Consider the following 25,936-nt stretch of genomic DNA (forward strand, 5'->3'; position numbering starts at 1 on the left):
GTTCGTTCATGTCTTCTTTTGTCTGAAAGATCGCTCAATTTCAGGGTCTATAGGGAGTAAATCGATAATTTGATATATGTTCATAAACACCTAAAAAGAAAATTACAAAAAGTAAAAAGAATAAGTTAGTAATGTTAGAAATAAATAAAATTGAAATTAAATAATTCACGAAAAAAAATGACTACGGCCGCAGTTGACAATCCCTGGCAACGGTGCCAAAAACTTGTAACGCGTAGGTTTGTGCAAGTGTACACAGTCGTTATCAAGTAATAAGTAGGTATCAAGTTATCGTCTCCATGGGGATTGTATTTGTGCTAAGTCACTAAATTTGTAAAATTATATTAACAATTTGGTAAATAAAAACACAATATAGTTGAGAAGTGGTGATTAAAATATACTAAACTAAATGCAATGATCCCTAATGCAAATTATCCTAAGTATGCAACTATATGAATGAAATAGATTTTAGTAAAATTAAACACAATTTGCAACAATTATAACATAAATAAACTAGGAAAATTACTTTAATTAAACTAAATTTATTATCAACATGCTTAATAACATCCGGAAAAACGTTCCATGGCAACTTGATCTTTCATGAGTTTGGAAACCACATTAGGTTCTTTCGGAATCCTTTACTTAGTAAATACACATTTTACTGATCCTTATTTACTAAGGGTTTCTTAACATTCGTATCAGGTAACATGGACGTGTCAGGTTTTAAACAATTTAATGACACAAATCTAAAAACTATGCAGATAACAGAGCTTGGTCAGAGTTGTTATGCAACCTACAATTTAATCGAGTCAAGATCTAAATTGAGCATACATATTTCAATTATGTGTCCATTAGCCGTTGTCTGGTCAGGTTCGCTCAGCTAATTCAGGTGCATTTCAATCACATATGAACGAAATACAGACTTCATTTTAATTGAAAGCATGATCAATTGAGGCACAAACATTATAAGCATGAATCAAATAAATATTATTTAATCAAAGCAATCATCCTAGCATAAATAAAATTAAACTAACATCGTTGTAAACAAGAACAAAGACCAAATAGCAAACATCTTTATATTAAATTAAAGAAAAAGAAGATTAAACCAAATTCAGAGTGGCTGTCACCTAAGAATCTGACTGACGAGGCTCCTTCGTTCCTTTGCTTTGCTCATTTGCTAATGGCTCTCCAAGGTGGCCAACCAAGGGTTATTCAAGAGGCTTAATTGCTAAAATCTCTATGAAGAGATGATGTTAGGCTTGGGAATGAAAAAAGGCTAAGAGAATTTGGAGAAAAGAGAGAATGATGAATGATGAGAAGGAATGAGGAATGATTGAGGGATGAACAATGAAGGAATGGGAGGGTTTTATTTGTAGGAAAGGAGAGGGAGATAGTTTGCTAAAAATAGTAGATGTTAACCTCTTCAAATCTCCTCAAATTGTGGTCGGACCTTGTGTAATTAAACCAAATAATGGTTTAAATGGACAGCCATGTGTAGCCGAACATTGGGTTGACTTGGTCTCCAATTTGGGCAGTTTTACAATCCAGCAAAGCTATTAGACCTATCCAGAACAAATCAACAAGTTAGAGGACCAAATAATAAAATTTATCCAATTTAATTAATTAATTAAAACCAAAATAATTAATGAAATATTTTGAAATTAATTATTAAATATAATTTTATGTTTTATTATTTAATTTAATCTTACATGGCCCACTTTATGTCTTAAAAAATATATATATTCAAATTAATATAAAATAAGTCATTTATTGCATGAAAACTATGTAATAAAGCATAAAATCACATTTTAATAATTTTTATGTCCTAATTTCATATTTTCACATATTTCACTAATTTATCAAACAATTACTTAGTTTTAACAACAGATTTAAGTAAAAAAAGGTGATAAATTACATACGAAAAATCCTATATATTTTTTTGTTTATAGTTAGGCACACAACCATGTTATGGGACCACATGGCTCAGCACCTGATCGCCTCCAAATGTACCAATGTCTAGAGTATACGCAAGTATCCACGAGTATAAGGGTAAAGTTGTAATATAGTTAAAACGAAGTAGGTGAGTACTCCGAGTATCGTACCCAAGGGAGGTGAGCACTAAATTAATCCTAACCTAAACACAAATAACTCTAATTAGTACTTTAAATAAATTATATTACGATTAGACATAAATATAGTTTTTTAATACCTAAATAAATAAAATAATATAAATAGAAAACTTGAAAGATTTGTTATGGAAACTTAGTAAGATCTGAGCAAGGGTGATTACCTTGCTTCGCGAACCCTAATTAGTTGTATCTTCGGGTTGCTTGTTCAATCAACTAGTTGATACCCTAGTAGGATCTTTCGATCTTCCACCAGAATGACGAGTTGGTAAGAACTACTTATCTCTCAACCTCACAGTCCAGACTAGTTCGAGGCTAACATGTTTGCGGATAGGCTATACCAATTTTGGGTTAATTCCTACCTAAATGACTTCCTAGGGTCGTCAAGCCTAAGATTTATGTTCTTCCTCTCCCAAACAGCTGATCCATTAAGAGAGCCCTAAAAATAGTTAATTTAACCATACACCCTTTACTAGTACCCCATAAAAGAATAACTTCCTCATTGATGTCATAAAGATGATAAACTTGATATATAAAATATACATGAATAACGAATCAAAAGATTAAGGTTTAGGAGAAGCTTGAATTGTATTTAAAGATAATGTCAAATCCACGAAGTTTGATTGAGTTCCACAGATCAGATCTCCCAATGAAAGCAAATAACAAAACAAGAAATAAACCTAAGGCCTAAGAAAAGGGAAAACTAAAGACTAAAACTATGAAGAAAACTATACAATATGAAAAGACATCCATAACATGTTTTAAATGAGTCGATTTTTGGACTTAGAGTAGACGTCATCCTTAACCCTAAGTCAGCTGCCGCTCACGTGCTTAATATTTGGTTTTGCAGACCAAAATGCCCCTAGTTTGTGATTATTTCTAATACAGAGTTGATGTCGCGACACACCAGGCCGTGTATCATGACATCAAAGGCAGTATGCTCATTCTTCAAGGATTCTTCAGGAGTGTGCCCCGACATCCTCAGGCTATGTCGCGACACCGAAGGCAATCTTGAAATTCTTCTATTCTACTCCCTATGTTGCGGCATACATCTCTTTGTGTTGCAACACAACGACCAGTGTTAAGTTAGCACACCTTCAATGGTCTCTTACACACTCACAAAGCATATTAGTTCACCCTTAGGCCTTATCCAGCCCCTAAGGTCAATAAAAGACTCAAATTATTCATTTTATTGCATTTAAATAAAGTAATAAAAACTTAACTAAAATATAACTAAAGTGCTTGTATTCAAGCTCCTCAAATGTGAAAACTATTTTAATCTGTTGCACTAAATTACGGCAGATCAAACTCCCCCACACTTAAGTCATTTCTTGTCCTCAAGAAATGCAAACAAAAGTAGTAAATGAAAAGACGACCCTTGAGCAAATATAGTACAACTATTAGCTTTGGAGCATATGACTAAACGTTTCATATTCACAAATAATCTCGGCATGATATAAGTTGACTTACCACTTTTGATATCAAACTCCTAAGTTCAGTATATTTCAAAGCATACAAGCATTAAGAGTTTCTAATGTAAGGACCCATCAATAAGTTATACAGGTAATTTGTTTATCTTAGTAGAATACAAATAGTCATAAATGCAATTATTATATATGATGTCAATTTGTAAATAAGTATACCTAGATCACATAGGGATAGGTATGGAATTCAATAACAGTCAGCATCAAATAGTTTCAAGCACAAAAATAGTTTGGCTCATCGTATTGTTCCCTATTCTTCCTCCTTAGTGACACTTACCTACTCACAGCCTTAATTCTCCTTCTCTCACCTTCCTTATTTCTCTAAAGGAAATCACAGAATAATACAACAACTATGGCTAGCTCATAAGTTTGTGTGCACTAATGAACAAGTCTTCTCTATTTTTGGTGACTTTGTCACTTTTCTTTCTTCTTTTTATATACATTTCTTATTCACAAATTCTTTTACTTTCAAGAACTTTTTCTACTCGTTTTTTCTTTTTTTTGAATTTTTATTTTTTGTACATATTGGCTAACCTATAATTACTTTATCAAACTAATCTTTCCTATTTCACTCTATTTGTAAAAAATATCACCGTAATGTATCTACTTAACCCTCAATATGAATGACTAGATGTTTATAGTCATGCAATTCAGGACCAAAGAAAAAGGGAACATATAAATTAACAATGTTGGCTCGGATTTTGTATGAAGGTTTATCAAGAAGTGCTTTCTGGATCAAATATAGGTACTAAGGATTAATAAATAGGGTTAGTTTTTTTGCTGTGGGTGTATACCAAACAATGCCATAGGTCATCCCTAGGTATCTCAATATTCAAAAATTTAATCAACCAAATAATCACAAATTCAACAATTTATCATTCATACTAGCATGCTCGTTCCCCTTTATTTCCTATATCATATGTAGATTCAATTACTCAATGCCTATTTACAGTGTAAAATATAGAACTTAGTAGTCTAATAATAAAAAATTTAAAATCATTTAATATAATATCAAATTTATATAGTAAATACGATCAACCTATATACATGCTCCAAACCAATCACTTGTATTTCTATAAGCTCAAGCACACAATTGACAATAAAAATCAAATAAAAGAGTAAAAATTAAAACAAATTTCCTATGTTTCTCCCCTACATTTTAGAAAACACATTGCATTCAATGTGTAGCGCTAAACGCATAAGGAAAGAAGTTACCTGATTAATCGTGGTAGTTCCATAAGCTATTGGTGGGTGCTTCCTCATTTGATCATCGGAAGTTCAAAATTGTTGTGCTTCTTCATGTGAGGTTTCTACGCAAACAATTTTAAAACAACAATGAAAAGAAAACAAAAATCTATTATTAATCCTACTCTTAAAAATAAAAATTAAAGATTATTCCAAATTAATATAGTCCTAGAGAATGAAAATGAAAAATTAAGTTTAATCATCGTTCAAATCATCAAAACGAGGCGAGTGCCCCCTTCTATTGGTTTTTTTCCTTTTCCTAAGCCGTATCCTTTGTCAAAGCTCTCACCCGTCAAAGGTACATGTCGAGATGGGCTTCATATGATGGGCCCTTTGGTATAGAATATTGCAGCTGGAATGTCGTATCATAATTGTCTTCATCCCTTTGAAATTCTTGCACAGAATCCTTGTCCTCTTCTTCGCCTCCTCCCTCATTCCTTGTCTCCTCGAAGCTAGTGTTGAATGATCCGAATATATGCAAATTTGGTTGGTAGTTTGGTTCTCTAATATTGTTTTGCCGCGCAAATTCTTGAATTACTGGTCCTACTTTTTGCATCCAGTGATCATCCAATCTATTTTCGTGATCTTACTTGTTTCTTTTCGATCTTTTTTTTTCTTTCTTTAATGATGTTGGAACATCCATTCTATGATTTGTTCTTTTATTCCACTCTGTAATTTTTTTCTCTGAACCTCAACATATTGAGTATACAGGGAATCTCCAATTAAGCTCTTTGCCAGCTTCATGAATTGCTCATGGTCTTCCACTGGAACTTTAGCTTTTCTGCATAAAGGTGTCACAGGATGAGGAAAGAAAACCCCAACTTTTTGGTTATGAATGCATCATTTCATATCTTGATTGATCCATCTTCCGATACATATCAGTTTTTTCTGCAAAATATCCTACAATAAAATAGCTTGAAAATTATTTACATTAGAGACATTTAATGCATGAGTTATTCTAGTACAAATTAGTTGCATCCACATCTTAGCTACTGGGAACATAATTGCCTGATCAAAGTTAGTTGGTAACACAAAATCCAGTCTACAGTTCCATACACCTCTTCCTTGGGTTAAATAGTTTACAATTTCATTCTCTTCTATGTTCTTAAACATATTTAAATCAGTGTTATCTAAAAAATCTTTTTCATGGTATGGGGCATTATAAAATTCACATATTTCTCGAGGAGTAACCTGTACTTCTTTACCTCTTACTGTAACGGTTCCCCTTTTTTCACCATACGATCTCCTCGCTTCTTGATCTTTAAAAGAGGCATAGAATTCTTAAACTACCAAACTGACTACATTTTCTTTAGGAGTGACACAAAATTACTCCCAACGATGGACCGAACAAAAGTCCAAATTTCATTATACAAAACCATTTATGGTTCAAATCCTCGTTCTTGAATAAAAGTTTTCCCTTGTAATTAGAGAAAGCATTTCTTGGCATTTTTTATTTTGACATTTTTGAGGATCCAAAACCATTGTAGTTCCATGCACATTGGTTTTTATAGTTTTCCTAGGAGGCATATTTGGTATAATGTTCGCTAGCAATACTAACAACAACATATAATGTTTCAAAAGCAACGGAACAGTAAATTTTTAAGTTGTGAATTTTAACCTTGACTTTGGAGTCATGTTGTTTCCTTCCCAACATTGTGATGACTTCCCTTTAATGATTATAGCCACACTTGCAGAAAATAAAATAAGAAAGGATTGTAGCAAAATAGAAGATAAAATAAGAAGTGGTTCGGTTTTGAAGATTTTTTAAATGATTTGAGAGAGTTTAAAAGTTAAAAGAGTTTTAAGGTTTGGTTAAAAGAGTGTTTAGAAATTAAAATCGAGGTAAAATGAAGTGAAAACTCAGTGGGTTGCGAAATTAGGTGGGGTCAACCCTACAGAAAATTGCAGCGATATCACGACACAAGGGTTTCGTGTCGTAACATCCTTGGAAGTTTTCCTTCATCTTGACATCAGAGTTCAATGTAGCGATATACTCTACAATTTTGAAAACTTGGGGAAACTGTCTTTTGTGTTGTTACACAAGGGTGCTGTGTCGCGACATCAAGATGATTTTCTCGATCCTTTGATTCTGGACACGGTATTGTGACATGGGGGTGTTGTATTGCGAAACCAACTCATTTTTCTCCAAATTTTGAATTTTCAAATAGCCTCAGGTGTTGGTTAAATCGAAAGTTTAATAGAAATTAAAATCTACAGTAATCAATTAGTGAAATATACAATAATTTACACAAAGTTAGAATTTAATCAAGAATGCTAGGTCTTGCTGCCGAATTCATCCATCAGCTTATTTAATGTACAAGTGGATGTTTATCTCGTCTTGTTTTTATCGGTATTGGTCCAGTATACATCATGTCGTTCTACTTTTCTTCATTTGTCTCACCACTGAAATCTCTTTTCACGATTCAAAACAATTAGCAATACGTAATACCAAGTGACAATTTAAGAACCCTAAATACGTTTTATAATCCTAATTTTGAAGAATATTCTTGAGATATTTTTCATTTTCATTTCCTTTATTTTAGTCATTCATAATTTGGATAAAGTTCTGATTATGGGATCATTATGTGTCATGTAGCTACGTTACTTGTTCCACATTCCTTTAGACTATTTTATAGGTTGAGTTGCAGTTTCGTCAGGTGGCTCTAGTAAGAGCTGTGTGGTTCATAACCGCTGCAAACTTATTTCAGTATTGATAGGTAGTATTGGTTGTTTATCGTCGGCTTTGGAACCATATAAATTTCTGCCAAAGTATACCGTCTCTATCTTCATGAACATATTGAGACATTCTAATTTGTTAAACTTTTGGGGTGTCTGATTGAGAATTAATTGTAACACCCCAAACTCGGTCTAGATGTTATAGCCGAATCTGGAATGTCACGAAGAAGGGTTAAGAATCAAATTTTATAATATTAAAACCTCATTTAATTTAGTACTAAAAGAATCCTCATTTTAGAAAAAAAACATATTATTATGCTCATTAATGAATGCATCAATTGTTTGCTCTTTCAAGTAAAGCGATAGTTTGCAGTGAAAATTTAAAAGTCGTTACATTTTGAAAACTGAGTTTCTGTTAACAAAAACGTTTGTTTGTGTATAACTGTTATTTTCGTAAATTGTTTTGTTGAGCATCGCAAGAAACTTAAATCAAATCCAAAACTAACAAAAAAACCAAAATAATGTCCGGAAAGTCCCATATTTACAAAACTCTTAGAATAAAAAAGAATTTAAATATACTTTTAAGTAAATACAATTTACGGGCATGTGGTCACAATTGAGCCTCCGTCGCACCGACCCGCCTATGCCTGAGGATTACCTAAACAGAACAAACAAATAGAAGTGAGTTTTAAAAACTCAGTGTGTAACTCGACGAAAACATAAATTCGAATTTTATCACCTAGCAGAACATGTACAGACATAATTTCTTTACAGAATCAGATATGCATAGTCCTACCCCTATCCTCTACACACAAACTCCAACCATCCCAACACATCATGTAACACCCCGAACCCAAGGCCGTCGCCGGAGTCGAACACGAGGTGTTAACAGACTTCAAACCACTAAAAAAAAAATTTCCCAGACAAGCTGCCAATCTGCGTACTAGTCGCCTTAAAAATCATATCTTGAGTTCTGAAACTCGAAATCCAGTTCCGTAAATTTTCCCTGAAACTAGACTCATATGTCCATCCACATATTTTTTTCTAGAATTTTTGGTTGGGCCAATTAGTACAGTTTATTAGTCAAAGTCTCCCATGTTACAGGGATCGACTACACTGACCTTTACGCATTACGACTTGGATATCTCCCTGTACAGGGCTTCATTACTGATGTCGTTTGTTTCTATAGAAACTAGACTCGAAGGGGAATCTATGAACATATGGCATGACTTCTAATTATCTCTGGTTAATTTATAATGAATTTCCAAAGTCGGAACAGGGAATCCAGAAATCGCTCTGGCCCTATTTCACAAGAGTTTAATTATCTCCGAAAATACAGCTCATATGGTCGTTTCGTTTCTTCTATATGAAAATAGACTCATCGAGCTTCGATTACATAATTTATTCATTAATTAATTCCACTCATACTATTTTTAGTGATTTTTCAATCTCACGTCACTGCTGCTGCCAGCATCTGTTACTAAAGCAACTATGCCTATTTCGTGATTTCTCCTTGATCTAACTAGTAATTCATCATACATATCACAAATTATGATCATGACTAAGGGCTAATCATTGTCAAACATCTTCCTACTACACTATTGCCATATCATGAATTTTGACACCAAAAATAATCAACAATGACATATGGCAAAAAAATCGAATTTCCAAGACTTACGACCTAACATTATAGAACCAAATCCAACCGAACATTTATGCCATTTTCGCATGGCTAAAAGTTTACATACCAAATTTCAACAAAACATATTAGCCTATACATGCCGAAATGTTCTCCTAGACCGACTAAATAGAAGATACCAAAAGTTGCTAGCCGGTGTGATGACTTCGATGACGGCCCGATCACGCAAAAAGAGACGAGTCCAAGAAACCTAAAATAGGTGACAAGCAAACACTGAGTGAGTATATAACTCAGTAAGTCATAAGCAATGCACCACCATCCATTAATAACATTATCACAAGAGGAAACAAAATGGAATGAGGCTAGTTACTCCATCCATACCGAACCATACCATAGTTCCTTAGACCTATCGGTTCAATCTCATACCAAGTCATGCATTCACATTCCATATACTAATCAATAGGATATTTGAGGCATTTTCATACATCATTGTATTTTCGTTACAATCATACAACTAAACGACCTTTCACCTATTCCGCAATAAATCTTATGTACGTGACTTCAATTATAATTGTCACATAGGTTCAAACTTACCAAGCTCAACTCCAAATATAAACATAGCGCCTATTAGCCATGAACTCAAGGTACTTACCCGATCCGCTGTCCGTGATCAACTCAATAATGTCGCACACTTAGTGTCCATAGTGATTCAAAAGTATATATTAAGTCCGCACACTCAGTGCTATATAATTAACTCGCACACTTAGTGCTATATAATCAAACTCGCACACTTAGTGCTGTACAATTTAAACCCGCACACTTAGTGCCAATCTCATGATCATAAATGTTTATACCCGCACACTTAGTGCCGAGATCAACAACTCAATACATCTCACCTCTTTTCTTTTCATTCAACACTTTCATCACCACATGCATACATGTATATATATATTTATCATTCCATTCAGCATCATTACATAGACGTTATGACCATTTAAATTAATACAAACTATATGCTTAATGACTTACTTTGTGTTGGGTAAGACGGTTCCAACTCGGCTACTCGATGATCTTTTCTTTGCCTTTGCTTGATTCTCCTCCTTTAACTCCTTGAGCTTAATCAATAAATCAACTAGTTTAACCATCTTGCTAAACATTCATAATTCAATTACACATGCATATGTATGTCTGTATATTCGGCAACCATCCTCACTAATTACCCATTTAGTCGATTATACACATAATTAAAGGTAACATCACGAATGGGCATACTTATGTATATATATATGTATATACATATATACTTCGGAATGGGCATCACAATTAGATTTATCACCACCTTCATACTCAATTAGATGGCCGAATGCATGTATATATGCACAATGTCAACTATAACATCATTTAAACACCTAATTTCATCTCATGAACACTCGACCCATTTTTTTAACAATAATTCATGTATCCTTTTTATTAAACACTCAAAATCAACCATCTTCATACCTCATCACCAAAGACATCAAAATACCAACCAAGAATGTAACATTCATGGCCGAATATCATCTCCATCAATTAACAAAATTTGAACCATGGCTAGGTAGATTTCAAACTTACAACTTAAAATATACATGAATCTCAAAGAATAATATCAAACATACCTCAATCTAGTTACATGCATGGCCAAACTTCTTAGAAACTTTTCCCCTAGGCACCGAATATTCAAGAGCTTCTTAATCAACTTAAAGGTGACCAAATGCCTTAACTTCAATTTCTTCTTTTTCTTTTCAATTCGGCCAAGAAGAACCAAAGAACACAACTTGTTTTTCTTTCTTCCTTAGAACATTCGGCCAAGGGAAATGAAGAAAGATGGACACTTTTTTTTTGTTTTTTCTTTCTAGTTTCGGCCAAATGGGGGGGGAACAACCACACACTTTTTTTTGTTTTCATCATATTCCCTTTCATTATTTTATGCCCATGCTCCTTATTTTATCATACTTCCCATGAAACACTAACTCAACATGTTTATGACATGTTCTTGCCCATCACACTTGGTCTACCATGCTTGTCATGGCCGGCCACTACTAATTAGGGGGGAAATTGACATGCAAGTCCCCCCTTTTTATTTCATGCACTAATAGATCCTTATGCTTTGACCTATCACATTTCAAAATTTTCTCACATAAGTCCTATTTACTAAAATTCACCTACAATTAAACAAAATTCAAACACGAAATTTTCACACATGCACATGTACATATAATGAGCATCAATTATGACGGTTAATTATTTTTATGACTCGGTTTAGCGGTCCCGAAACCACTTCCCGACTAGGGTCAATTTTGGGCTGTCACAACTCTCCCCCACTTAAGAAATTTTCGTCCCCGAAAATCTTACCGGTAAATAAGTTTGGGTATCGTTCTTTCATCGAGCTCTCGGTTTCCCAAGTAGCTTCCTCGATCCAGTGTTTGAGCCATAACACCTTTACTAGCGGAACCCTTTTGTTTCGCAACTCCTTCACTTCACGAGCTAGGATACGCATCGGTTCTTCTTCATAACTCATATCGGCTTGAATTTCAACCTCTGATGGGCTAATTATGTGCGATGGATCAGATCTATAGCGTCGAAGCATCGAAACATGAAAGACGTCGTGGATCTTTTCAAGTTCAGGGGGCAAAATCAATCGATACGCAACTGGATCAACTCGTTCAGAGATTTCGTACGGCCCAATGAATCTCGGACTCAACTTGCCCTTATGGCCAAATCTGAGTACCTTTTTCCAAGGCGAAACTTTAAGAAACACTTTATCTCCCACCTAATATTCAATGTCTTTTCGTTTCAAATCCACATACGATTTCTGACGATCTGTGGCTGCTTTCAGACTTTTACGGATTACCTTTACTTTCTGTTCGGCATCTTTAATCAAATCAACTCCGAAAATTTTACTTTCACCGAGCTCGGTCCAAAACAATGGTGTACAGCATTTACGACCGTACAAAGCCTCGTAAGGTGCCATCTTAATACTTGATTGAAAACTATTGTTGTAAGCGAATTCAATCAAAGGTAAATACCGTTCCCATGAACCACTAAACTCGAGGATGCAACATCTCAACATATCCTCAAGTATCTGAATTATCCGCTCGGATTGACCATCGGTTTGTGGATGAAAAGCGGTGCTAAAATGCAGCTTGGTACCCAAAGCTTCTTGCAATTTCTTCCAAAATCGCGAGGTGAATCTCGGATCTCTATCCGACACGATAGAAATAGGCACCCCGTGTAATCTCACAATCTGAGAAACATACAAGTCGGCTAGTTTATCCAATGAAAAATCCGTACGCACGGGGATAAAGTGAGCCGACTTAGTCAGTCTATCAACAACAACCCAAATCGCATCCTTCTTACTTGCTGACCATGGCAGTCCGAACACAAAGTCCATTGTGACTCGATCCCATTTCCACTCGGGTATCATGATCAGCTAAAGTAATCCTGAAGGCACTTGATGTTCCGCTTTCACTTGTTGACATATTAAACATCTCGAAACAAAGTCAGAGATGTCGCGTTTCATACCATGCCACCAAAACCGACGTTTCAAGTCGTTGTACATTTTCGTACTCCCCGGGTGAATTGACATTCGGCTACAATGGGCTTCGTTCAGAATCATCGAAATGAGTTCTGAATTTCTTGGAACACACAACCGACTTCTGAACCTCAAACAAACGTCATCATCAATTTGAAATTCGGATTCCATATTCGGAACACATTCAGCCCGTTTTGCAACCAATTCATCGTCGACTTTCTGAGCTTCACGAATTTGACGAATCAATAATGGTTTGGCCTTTAATTCAGCTACTAACACATTGTCGGGTAGAACAGACAAGTGCACATTCATCGCTCGTAAAGCAAACAGTGATTTTCGGCTTAAGGCGTCAGCAACCACATTAGCCTTTCCGGCTCAAGCCAACGTCTTTGTCGTAGATTTAAGTCTCTTTGAGTCATCAAATATTTGAGACTTTTGTGATCCGAAAATACATGGCACCTTTCACCAAATAAGTAATGTCGCCATATTTTTAAAGCGAATACGATGGCAGCTAGTTCGAGATCATGGGTTGGATAATTTTTCTCATGTGGCTTTAATTGTCTCGACGCATAGGCCACCACTCGACCTTCTTGCATCAATACGCAACCCAACCCAAGTAGGGATGCGTCACTATAAATGACAAACTCTTTGCCTGATTCGGGTTGCACTAAAATTGGAGCTTCAGTCAAATAAGTTTTCAGTTGATCGAAACTTTTCTGACATTTCTCCGTCCATTCGAACTTAGCATCCTTTTGAAGTAGCTTCGTCATTGGTGTGGCTATCATCGAGAAACCTTTTACAAATCGTCGGTAATAACCGGCGAGCCCTAGGAAGCTCCGAACTTCGGTAATATTTCTTGGAGGCTTCCAGTTAAGTATGGCTGAAATTTTGCTCGGGTCAACTCGAATACCCGATGCGGATACCACATGACCCAAGAAGCTAACCTCTCTTAACCAGAACTCACACTTACTGAACTTAGCATATAACTGCTTATCCTGCAAAATTTGCAACACTAATCTCAGGTGCTCAGCATGTTCGGTCTCATCTCTTGAATAGACCAAGATGTCATCAATGAACACAACTACGAACCGGTCCAAATACTGTCTGAAGATCCGATTCATCAAATCCATAAATACCGCAGGGGCATTAGTGAGCCCAAACGGCATCACTAAGAACTCGTAGTGACCATATCTCGTTCTGAAGGCAGTTTTGGGTATGTCCGAATCTCGAATTCGCAACTGATAATAGCCTGATCTCAAATCTATTTTTGAGAACACTGAGGCTCCCTTCAGTTGGTCGAACAAATCATCGATACGCGGTAACAGATATTTGTTCTTTATTGTCACTTTATTCAGCTGACGATAGTCAATGCACAACCTCATGGTTCCGTCCTTCTTTTTCACGAACAATACTGGTGCACCCCAAGGTGAGAAACTTGGTCGAGCGAAACCTCTATCCGTCAATTCTTGCAATTGAGCTTTCAATTCCTTTAACTCGGTTGGTGCCATACGATACGGAGCTATCGAAATTGGCGTAGTTCTAGGTACAAGCTCAATACCAAACTCTACCTCCCGAACAGGCGGTAAACCCGGTAATTCTTCAGGAAAAACATCCGGGTATTCACAAATCACCGGTACAGATTCGGGTTTTTTTTCTAATTCCTTGTCATCAAGTACATACGCAAGGTATGCTTCACACCCTTTTCTTACATATTTCTGGGCCAACATTGAGGATATTGCAGCTGGCAACCCCCTTAAGTCCGTAGACTCAACTCGGATTATCTCGTTATTTGCGCACCTCAAATCGATGGTTTTTCTTTTGCAGTTCACCACTGCATCATGTACGGTCAACCAATCCATACCAAGAATAACATCAAATTCGTCAAACGGAAAAAGCATCAAATCGGCCGGAAAACAGGATTCTCGGATTATTAGAGGGCATCTCTTACACACTTTATCAACAAGTACGTATTGACCCAAAGGGTTTGACACTCAAATTACGAACTCAGTAGACTCAACAGGTAGAGTCTTACTAGATGCTAAGGTTTCACATACATATGAATGAGTAGAGCCAGGGTCAATCAATGCAATCACATTAGTATCAAAGAGAATGAAGGTACCAGTGATGACGTCAGGGGAGGATGCCTCCTCTCGTGCGCGAATGGCATATGCTCTAGCAGGAGTACGGCTCTCGGCTCGAACAGCCGTATCAGAGGCCCCTCTCTGTCTACCACCCCTACCTCCTAAAATTCTCGATGGTCTACCTCTAGTTGTCACTCCACTAGGTCTTGCACCTTGAATCTTATTCTTCTCATCAATCTCCGTGCAATCTCTAATGAAGTGGTCCTTCGAACCGCATCCGTAATAGGCCCTGTTAGTAGACTTACCCCAACATTCACCTAGGTGTCGTCTTCCGCATTGGGGACATTCAGGTTTCTCTTGACGATTATTGCCCACACTAGCTACTGAAGTAGCTCGGGAGTCCGTTGGTGGTCGTGCTCTGATGGAAATTCCCGCAGTCGTCCTCGACTTATTAGTGTCCTCCCTGAACTTCTTTACAGCTGAGAACGGAGCTTTACCCGTCGATCTTTTACGATAGTCTCTAGCTTCAAATTCAGCCTTCTTCTTCTCCTTTCCAAGTTCTTCCGCCTTGCAGGCTCGTTCGACTAGTGTCACGAATTCTTTTATCTCCAAAATACCCACTAGTAGCTTTAAATCTTCATTCAACCCTTCTTCGAATCTTTTGCACATAGCAACCTCATCAGCAACACACTCCTGGGCATACCTACTGAGTCTTACGAATTCATGTTCGTATTCAGATACTGTCATACGGCCTTGCTTGAGTTCCAAGAATTCCTTACGCTTTTGGTCAATGAACCGTTGACTAATATATTTCTTTCGAAATTCCGTTTGAAAGAAGTCCCAAGTAACTCGTTCGTTTGGGACTATGGAAATCAGGGTCCTCCACCAATAGTAGGCTGAGTCCCGCAACAAGGATATAGCACACTTTAGACATTCATCGGGCGTGCATGACAGTTCATCAAACACCCGAATGGTGTTATCAAGCCAGAACTCGGCCCTTTCAGCATCATCAGTAACTATGGCCCTGAACTCCTCAGCCCCGCGCTTCCTAATCAAGTCTACAGGTGGCTTACTCAGCCTCACAGGATCAGTAACTGATGGCATTACGGGCTCTTGGGGTGGATCATTCAAATTCGGGAATTGTTGGACAGCCGGATTGGTTCGGGTATATTGCGTGACCCACTCATTCATCATGGTAAAGAAGGCTTGTTTAGCCCCCTCACCTTGATTATTCGCAGATGACTGAGGTTCAACAGGCGGCGTCCCTTGTGCAGGAGCAGCTGCTACACTTTCAACGTCATCCGCCAAGGTTCTCTCTACACCGGGATCCATTTACTAATCAAAACAAAAATTTTAACCGTCAGAAGTCATCACACATTTAAACATTAACATTAAGGCATGTACAGCTAGACTCATACGTGCTATGGTAGTCCTAGAACCGACTAAACCATAGCTCTGATACCAATCAAATGTAACACCCCGAACCCAAGGCCGTCGCCGGAGTCGAACACGAGGTGTTAACAGACTTCAAACCACTAAAAAAATTTCCCAGACAAGCTGGCAATCTGCGTACTAGTCGCTTTAAAAATCATATCTTGAGTTCTGAAACTCGAAATCCAGTTCTGTAAATTTTCCCTGAAACTAGACTCATATTCCCATCCACATATTTTTTTCTAGAATTTTTGGTTGGGCCAATTAGTACAGTTTATTAGTCAAAATCTCCCATGTTACAGGGATCGACTACACTGACCTTTGCGCATTACGACTTGGATATCTCCCTGTACAGGGCTTCATTACTGATGTCATTTGTTTCTATAGAAACTAGACTCGAAGGGGAATCTATGACCATATGGCATGACTTCTAATTATCTCTGGTTAATTTATAATGAATTTCCAAATTCGGAACAGGGAATCCAGAAATCGCTCTGGCCCTATTTCACAAGAGTTTAATTATCTCCTAACATACAGCTCATATGGTCGTTTCGTTTCTTCTATATGAAAATAGACTCATCTAGCTTCGATTACATAATTTATTCATTAATTAATTCCACTCCTACTATTTTTAGTGATTTTTCAATCTCACGTCACTGCTGCTGCCAGCATCTGTTACTAAAGCAACTATGCCTATTTCGTGATTTCTCCTTGATCTAACTAGTAATTCATCATACATATCACAAATTATGATCATGACTAGCCATGCCAAGGGCTAATCATTGTCAAACATCTCCCTACTACACTATTGCCATATCATGAATTTTGACACCAAAAATAATCAACAATGACATATGGCATAAAAATCGAATTTCCAAGACTTACGACCTAACATTATAGAACCAAATCCAACCGAACATTTATGCCATTTTCGCATGGCTAAAAGTTTACATACCAAATTTCAACAAAACATATTAGCATATACATGCCGAAATGTTCTCCTAGACCGACTAAAAAGAAGATACCAAAAGTTGCTAGCCGGTGTGATGACTTCGATGACGGCCCGATCACGCAAAAAGAGACGAGTCCAAGAAACCTAAAATAGGTGACAAGGAAACACCGAGTGAGTATATAACTCAGTAAGTCATAAGCAATGCACCACCATCCATTAATAACATTATCACAAGAGGAAACAAAATGGAACGAGGCTAGTTACTCCATCCATACCGAACCATACCATAGTTCCTTAGACCTATCGGTTCAATCTCATACCAAGTCGTGCATTCACATTCCATATACTAATCAATAGGATATTTGAGGCATTTTCATACATCATTGTATTTTCGTTACAATCATACAACTAAACGACCTTTCACCTATTCCGCGATAAATCTTATGTACGTGACTTCAATTATAATTGTCACATAGGTTCAAACTTACCAAGCTCAACTCCAAATATAAACATAGCGCCTATTAGCCATGAACTCAAGGTACTTACCCGATCCGCTGTCCGTGATCAACTCAATAATGTCGCACACTTAGTGTCCATAGTGATTCAAAAGTATATATTAAGTCCACACACTCAGTGCTATATAATCAACTCGCACACTTAGTGCTATATAATCAAACTCGCACACTTAGTGCTGTACAATTTAAACCCGCACACTTAGTGCCAATCTCATGATCATAAATGTTTATACCCGCACACTTAGTGCCGAGATCAACAACTCAATACATCTCACCTCTTTTCTTTTCATTCAACACTTTCATCACCACATGCATACATGTATATATATATATTTATCATTCCATTCAGCATCATTACATAGACGTTATGACCATTTAAATTAATACAAACTATATGCTTAATGACTTACTTTGTGTTGGGTAAGACGGTTCCAACTCGGCTACTCGATGATCTTTTCTTTGCCTTTGCTTGATTCTCCTCCTTTAACTCCTTGAGCTTAATCAATAAATCAACTAGTTTAACCATCTTGCTAAACATTCATAATTCAATTACACATGCATATGTATGTCTGTATATTCGGCAACCATCCTCACTAATTACCCATTTAGTCGATTATACACATAATTAAAGGTAACATCACGAATGGGCATACTTATGTATATATATATGTATATATATATACTTCGGAATGGGCATCACAATTAGATTTAACACCACCTTCATACTCAATTAGATGGCCGTATGCATGTATATATGCACAATGTCAACTATAACATCATTTAAACACCTAATTTCATCTCATGAACACTCGACCCATTTTTTTCACAATAATTCATGTATCCTTTTTATTAAACACTCAAAATCAACCATCTTCATACCTCATCACCAAAGACATCAAAATACCAACCAAGAATGTAACATTCATGGCCGAATATCATCTCCATCAATTAACAAAATTTGAACCATGGCTAGGTAGATTTCAAACTTACAACTTAAAATATACATGAATCTCAAAGAATAATATCAAACATACCTCAATCTAGTTACATGCATGGCCAAACTTCTTAGAAACTTTTCCCCTAGGCACCGAATATTCAAGAGCTTCTTAATCAACTTAAAGGTGACCAAATGCCTTAACTTCAATTTCTTCTTTTTCTTTTCAATTCGGCCAAGAAGAACCAAAGAACACAACTTGTTTTTCTTTCTTCCTTAGAACATTCGGCCAAGGGAAATGAAGAAAGATGGACACTTTTTTTTTGTTTTTTCTTTCTAGTTTCGGCCAAATGAGGGGGAACAACCACACACTTTTTTTTTGTTTTCATCATATTCCCTTTCATTATTTTATGCCCATGCTCCTTATTTTATCATACTTCTCATGAAACACTAACTCAACATGTTTATGACATGTTCTTGCCCATCACACTTGGTCTACCATGCTTGTCATGGCCGGCCACTACTAATTAGGGGGGAAATTGACATGCAAGTCCCCCCTTTTTATTTCATGCACTAATAGATCCTTATGCTTTGACTTATCACATTTCAAAATTTTCTCACATAAGTCCTATTTACTAAAATTCACCTACAATTAAACAAAATTCAAACACGAAATTTTCACACATGCACATGTACATATAATGAGCATCAATTATGACGGTTAATATTTTTATGACTCGGTTTAGCGGTCCTGAAACCACTTCCCGACTAGGGTCAATTTTGGGCTGTCACACATCACGTGGGGTATAAAACACCCACCCAGCCCTACACACCACATAGTGTCTGTACGACACTTATCAGAATAAATCGTAGTCATGCTGCTAGAATAATGGCGAAATATTGCCTAATAGAATACTTCCTCCACATAAACATATCCCACCCCAAACACAGATACAGATGTACAAAATAACATATAATATGCATGCTTATACATAACAGGCATAATACACTCATATGCGTGACAGAGCAAATCATACATATCATGTCTCTTTAATATCGTACAAACCTTACTTAAGCCATTTTCAGTCTAACAAAATAATAGGTTTCATGCTTAAGGGTTTGTTTTTCCCATACCGACCCTACAGAAAGCCCACAATTGATCAGAACGAAACATGCAGCCCTAGGGAAAAATTTTGAAATTTTGGCTCACATGCCCGTGTAGGCCCACATCTTGTATGGCCCACACTCCCAAATTTGGCCTACCCATGTGGCCCACACGCCTGTGTATCCTACATGCCCGAATTGGCCTAGGTCGTGTGACCCACATAGCCACACACACACCCGTCAGACGACCGTGTGTCGTACACAGCTGGGCATACGCCCGTGTGGCGTCGATAGGCTAGATTTTTTACTTTTGGTCGAATGTTGTTTTCTCATGTTTTCATTACACACCTTATTCGTTTTTTATGTGAACATAATCTCGAGACAACCATAACCTAAAAATCGTCAATAAAAGCTCAAAATCAGTCTCAATTCCAATTGAGTCACCACTCGAATACAATGCAACGAAATGCAAAATTTCAACAAAAAGACTGCACTAGAAACATTTCAAAAGCTTACCCACGACTAAGGCAACCTTAAACTTTACTACACAATCAGAGAATATCGGATTTCCTAAAAATTACCTAGCAAAACGATATGCCAAATCAACTTTGTGCACCAACAGAAAATTGAAACATTAACCAAAACTCCCTTAAAACCACAGTGAACCCTTACCTATGAAGCAGCACGAAGAACCCAAAAATTTGAAGTATAACGATTTAATGAAAAGAAATAGTGATAGGATTAAAAAAAAGGGAAAAGAAAATAAATTAAGAGTAACAGAGAGGGGAAGAGAAAGAAAAATGTCAAAAGGGGAGAGGAATTTTGGGGAAAAGAAGAGAAATTTTAAAAAAATAATAAAATCACTAAAATCCCAAACTCCCAACTAACCAACATATCCCACTAAAACCGACAACTAGCTCTCATCCAACAACCTCAAAATTTCAATTCCACCAAACCTCTATCACATAACCGAAGCAAAAATTATCATCCTCGCTCACACAATGATTTGAACACGAGACCTTATGCAAGCTAACTCCTTACCACTTGAACCAGTAGGCTCATTCTAATATGAGTTTATCAAAAAATAAAATATAAGCCAAATCACCAAAGATAAGGCTATGATAAAAAAATAACATATTTTTAAAAAGTGGTGCTTGAACCAATACCTCAAACAAAACCCCAAATCACTTAACCATTGGAACAAATACTCATCTATGACAAAATTCACAGAAAAAAGTTAAATAAATCAGGGTGTTACAACTCTACCCCCTAAAAGAAATTTTAGCCTCGAAATTTACCTGATCCGAACAAATGAGGATACTACTGATGAATTGAGTCCCCAGGTTTCCACGTGGCTTCCTCAGTGCCATGATTCTGTTACAGAACCTTAACCAATGGAATAGACTTCCTCTTCAAAATCTTCACATCTCGATCCAAAATCTAGATCGGCTCCTCCTTAAATGTTAAATCTGGTCTAACCTCAATCTCCTCAACAAAAACTATAACTGATGGGTCCGATTGATATCGCCTCAACATAGAGACGTGGAACACATTATGGATACAGCCTAACTCTGGAGATAGCTTTAACTGATAAGCGACTGATCTCACACGCTTCAAAATCTGATACGACCCAATGAACCTAGGGCTCAACTTACCCTTACGTTCGAACCACAGAACTTTCTTCCACGAAGACACCTTAAGGAAAACAAAGTCACCCGCAGAGTACTCGATATCCCTCCTTTTAAGATCTGCATAGGACTTCTATCTATCAGAAGTTGGCTTAAGACAGTCTCGAATTAATCTAGCTTTGTCTTCAGTCTCGGAAACCAACTCAGGACCCAAAACCTATCGTTCACCCAACTCAGTCCAACACAGAGTAGTACGACACTTACGACCATATAGAACCTTGTAAGGTGCCATTTTGAATGCTAGATTGAAAACTGTTATTGTAGGCGAATTCAGCTAGAGACAGAAAATCCTCCCAACTCCCTCGGAAATCAATCACACAACTTCGAAGCATATCCTCCAATATCTGAATCACGCTCTCAAATTGGCCATCGGTCTGAGGATGAAATGTAGTACTGAAGTCTAATCTCGAGCCCAAAGCCTTATGAAGGCTTTTCCAAAATCAAGAAGTAAAGCAAGGATCCCTATAAAAAATTATCGAAACCAAAACCCCGTGAAGTTTCACAATCTCATAAATGTAGAGCTTGGCCAACTTCTGCAATGAATAATCTATTCAAATCAGAATGAAATGGGCAGACTTAGTCAACCAATCCACGATAACCAACATAGAATCCTTCTTAGTAGGTGTTAAAGGCAACCCACTAACTAAGTCCATAGTCAAACGTTCTCATTTCCATAAGGGAATCTTAATAGGTTAGAGTAAACCCGAAGGCAACTAATGCTCAACCTTAACTTGCTGGCACGTCAGAAAATGAGAAACAAATTTTGTTACCTTTCATTTCAAACCCGGCCACTAATACAGTTTACGAAGATCCTTATATATCTTATTTCCATCGGGTTGCATAGCATAAGGCCTACTATGCGCTTCCTTCAAAATAGGCTATCTCAAATTAGAGTCATTTGGTAACAAACCCATCCTTCAAAGCACTGGACCCCGTCACTATTCAGCCCAAAATCAAACATACTAGCACTCTCTACCTGACAGAAACACAGAACCAGAGAATCATCCCCCAACTACTTATCCCAAATCTAATCAATCCAAGTCGGCTTAACTTGCAACTCGGCTAACAGGCTCCCATCCTCAAACAAATTTAGGCGAGCAAACATTACCCTCAAATCAGACATTGCTCTACGACTACGAGCATCGACCACAATATTGGCTTTACCAGCATAATACTCTATCATGCAGTCGTAATCCTTCAGCAGCTCAATCAATCTACATTGCCTAAGGTTGAATTCCTGTTGAGTAAGGAGGTACTCAAGGCTCTTGTGATCGGTGTAGATGAAACACCTCTCACCATACAGATAATGCCTCTAAATCTTTAAGGCAAAAACCACGGTGGCCAACTCGACATCGTACGTTGGATAATTTCCCTCATGTGACTTAATCTGTCAGGACGCATACGCCACAACCTTACCATATTGTATCAGAACACATGCCAAATCGACATGTGACACATCACTATAAACAACAAACTCCTTACCAAATTTAGGTTGCATTAGAATAGTAGCCTAAGTTAAAACAAACTTGAGCTTCTCAAAACTCGGTTGCTGCTCATCAAGCCAGAAAAAAAGAGCATTCTTACGCAAAAGCTTAGTTAGAGGAGCTGCAATGAGCAAGAACCCTTCAACAAACCTCTGATAATAACCCGCAAGACCCAAAAAATTACGTATCTCAGAAACATTCCTAGGCTGTTTCCAATCAAGTACAGTCTCAATTTTTCTAGGATTAACTCAGATTCCCCCAGTAGAAACCACGTGCCCTAGAAATGTTACTTCCTATAAGCAAAACTCACACTTGCTTAACTTAGTGTAGAGTTAAACTACTCTAAGATGCTCATCATGTTCATCCTTGGTCTTAGAGTACACCAGAATATCGTCAATGAAGACTACGATGAACTGATCCAAATACGACTAGAAAACCCGATTCATCAGATCCATGAATGTAGTCGGAGCATTCATCAAACCAAAGGGCATGTCTAGGAACTCGTATTGTAACAACCCGTTTTTAGTGGTGTCAGAAATAGTGGTTTTGGGGCCACAAAATCTAACACCTAGGTTTGTAAATATTATTTTTTACAAGTCATAGATGGTTTTAAAAAGGTTTTTGATTTGATACATTATGTTATATAAGCGATTTATTGTAACATCTTGATTTTAGTTAAATCAAAATAGTGGTTTTGAAACCACAAATTTGAGGTTGAAAATTTATTTTAATATTATTTTTGGTATTTACAGAATTTTAATATATATGTGTGAAATTTTCGTGAAGAAATTTTACTGTTTGAATGCTTAATCCGATAAAAAAGACTAAATTGCGTAAAGAGTAAAAGTTGTGTTCTATAAGCTAAAGGTGTCTAATAGCTATAGAACATTAAAGTAAAGGTCCTTAAGTAGTAAATATTCCATTTATGAGTTAGTGGATGATAGTGGAGTGGCATTTGGTGTAATTACTATTTTTAATGGTAAAATAGTAAATAAGTAAATTAAAGACAAAATAAATAAAACAAAAGGAAAAATTTTGTTCATCTTTCTTCCTTGGACGAATGTTGAAGAAGAAAAACTCCATTGAATAACACTTAGGGTTCGACACATACATAGCTTGATTAAGGTATGGTTTGAGCTCGATTTTTTATAATTTTTACATTTTTGAGATAGTTGCTTCGTATTCTAGCTAGCCCATGTCCTAATTTTGGAATTGGTTGATGAATTTGTGAGTTGCCATTGATGATAGCTTGATTTTTTTGAATGTTGATGATGGAAAATGAATAGTTTTTGATAGATTACTATGTTTTGTAAAGTGATTTTTGACAAAAATGTCAAATAGGGATTAAATTGTGAAATTTGCAAATTGAGGGGTTGAAATGTGAAATAAAAAGAATTAATGCGCTGCTAGGGACCTAGGGAAGATTCGGCGAATCATGGGTTTAATGAAACTATGTGTATTTTGTGTCATTTTGAAATAGGGACTAAACTGAGAAAATGTGAAAGTTTAGCGGCAAATGTGTAAAATAGCCCTAATGTGTGTTTGGACTAAAATGAACAAATTGTTGATTAAATAAGCTGACTTTGATAATATATAGATCAAGATAAGCCGAGATTAGGATTAGATCGGTGAAAAGGAAAAGCAGACGAATAGTCAATAATTTCCATCCGAGCTTTCATTAGATCGTATAATTAGAATCGAACTTTCATTTAATTATAATTGTATGAAATGAATTGGTATATATATGTGAATTGAATGGTTGAAATAAACGATATTTAATTGTTTAATTTGTAATGTATTGAGTAATACCGAGCCTCATTTAAACTATAGAAAATAGTAAGATACGAGTGACATGTCACTAGGGTTACTGTTTTGGTTGAGCTCCTGTATTTGTTGTGGACTCACCATAACTCGTATGAGCTTACCGATATATTAGCTCCTATGAGCTTACCGTTTCAACTCGATACAACTTACTGTTCTTCAGCTCAGAATGAGCTTATCGATCATGGCTCGAAAGAGTGGAAAAGATAATAAATTGATGGATTACCAATTAATGCACATAGTGTGTATCACCTGAGTATCCTTTGATGTTTCATTAGGTTCAATGGGCATTATACTGTTATCGATTATATGATAGAGAATGAAATGGAATATGATTTATGTGAATTGTATAGATGAAATATAAGATGTGTTATGAGGATGTATGGAACTGGAAACGAGATTTTATGAAATGTATGAATGAAATACTACGTGAGTTGAATGCCAAATTGAATCATTCATGGATGAAATGTTAGCTATCTGCATATTTAAGACTCTAACCTATTGAGGTGTATGTGTGATAGGCATTTGAATATTCGAGTTACACATATTGATTTAATTGCTTAAATTATGCAATGTGGTAAGTTTAATTCTATTATACAGGCTTACTAAGCTTTAAAGCTTACTCAATTTATTTCTTCCTGTTTTATAGAGGTTCGTTAGCTAGCTCGATTCAGACGATGTCGGAGATAAGCATCACACTACCCAGTCGATTTCTCGGTACTTTTGAACTCATGGAAGTTGTGTAAATATGGCATGTATAGGCTAGTTTATGGGAATATGTTTTTGGTTACTTTAGCATATTGCATAGTTATGTGTTTTGTTGTTCTTAAGCCATGAGATTTGGCTTAGTTGTTATAATGGTCAAATGTGTATAAGATGATATTTTTTGGCAAGTTTGCTTATGAAGCATTTAATGCATATGATAATATTGGTATGTGTTGAGTTGGTGATTGGAAAATGCATGAATGTTATTTGATATTAGGATAGGTATGAAGTTGAATCATATTAGTTTGATATGTGTTTAAATGCACAAATGGTAATGATTTGAGTTTGTAAATGATTGGTTTGAAATGGCATATATGTGCATTGAAATGGTTGTTTATAGTATCTCATATTGTATGTGAATTTGGTACTCTATGAATGGTTTAGGTACATGTGCTTTGGGGTGTGAAAAGTGTCTTAAACCAA

General features: G+C 36.4%; 1 pseudogene; it reads right to left on the reverse strand.

Annotated features, from left to right (window-relative positions):
- Positions 1–5,408, reverse strand: part of LOC107915469 (sugar transport protein 8-like) — a 73,081-nt pseudogene extending 67,673 nt beyond the window's left edge.
- Positions 5,409–25,936: the final 20,528 nt, after the last annotated feature.

The sequence above is a fragment of the Gossypium hirsutum genome, chromosome D10 (assembly GCF_007990345.1).
Source record: "Gossypium hirsutum isolate 1008001.06 chromosome D10, Gossypium_hirsutum_v2.1, whole genome shotgun sequence".
NCBI classification, from domain to species: Eukaryota; Viridiplantae; Streptophyta; class Magnoliopsida; order Malvales; family Malvaceae; genus Gossypium; species Gossypium hirsutum.